This window comes from Pteropus medius, unplaced genomic scaffold, assembly GCF_902729225.1.
Source record: "Pteropus medius unplaced genomic scaffold, Ma_sr-lr_union100, whole genome shotgun sequence".
Lineage (NCBI taxonomy): Eukaryota > Metazoa > Chordata > Mammalia > Chiroptera > Pteropodidae > Pteropus > Pteropus medius.
In genome coordinates, this window is record NW_024341895.1 from 173897 (window position 1) to 174990 (window position 1094).

At 40.4% G+C, this 1094-nt stretch overlaps 1 pseudogene; it reads left to right on the plus strand.

Annotated features, from left to right (window-relative positions):
• Nucleotides 1–479: 479 nt before the first annotated feature.
• LOC120599394 (uncharacterized) lies at nt 480–598 on the plus strand (annotated as a pseudogene).
• Nucleotides 599–1094: the final 496 nt, after the last annotated feature.

Here is a 1094-nt window from a genome sequence, read left to right on the forward strand (position 1 = left end):
ACATGGGTTAATCCAGCCCCAACTGTCTACAGTGTGTGGTGGGGACACCCTGCTTTAGGGGAACTGCCCGCATCCCAGCCTGATTTATAAAGACATGCCCCACAGGTAGGCCTGGGCTCAGCAGCTACTTAATCAGAGGTAGTGGTGGTGGTAACCCTGGATCCCCAGGGTAGATCTCACCTGGACCCAGCTGCCACTGTTTTACCTGTAAAAACAGAGGTGCCATCAAAAGGCACTATGCACAGAGTGAAAAGGCAACCCACGGAGTCAGAAGAAATATGTGCAAATCACATATTTGATAAGGGATTAACATCCAGAATAGAGAACTAAAACTCAACAACAACAAAATATGATTTTAAAATGGACAAAGGACTTAAATAGACATTTCTCCAAAGATATACAAATGGCCAGTAGGCACATGGAAAGATACTTGACATCACTAATCATTAGAGAAATGCACATCGAAACTATGAGACACCGTTTACAGCCATGCTACCCTGAACAAGCCCCATCCTGTCTGATCTCGGAAGCTAAGCAGGGTCGGGCCTGGTTAGTACTTGGAGGGGAGACCACCTAGGAAGACCAGGTGCTGTAGGTGTAAAAAAAATAAGTAATTAAGCTGACAAGGTCTTTACAGTCTGTGAGGTCAACCAAGGGTTCTCTCACCTTAAAAAATAAATAAATAAATAAATAAATAAATAAATGAAAGTGAAACACCAACCCCCTGCCCTTAGATGGATACCGTCAAAAAAAAAAAAAAAAAGAGAGAGAGAGAAAGAAAGTAAAATAAAAAAGGATATGGAGAAATTGGAACCTGCTGGTAAGAATGTAAAATGGTTCAACCTCTGTGGAAAACAGTATGGAGGTTCCTCAAAAAATTACAAATAGATTTACCATATGATCTGGCAATTCCACTTCTGGGTATGTACCCAAAAGAATTGAAAGCAGGGTCTTGAAGAGATATTTGCACACCTATGTCCATAGCAGCATTATTCACAACAGCTAAAAAATAGAAGTGTGTACCAGAGGGTGAATGAATAAACACAATGTGGTTCATTCATAGAAGATTATTTATCCTTAAAAAAAAGGACATT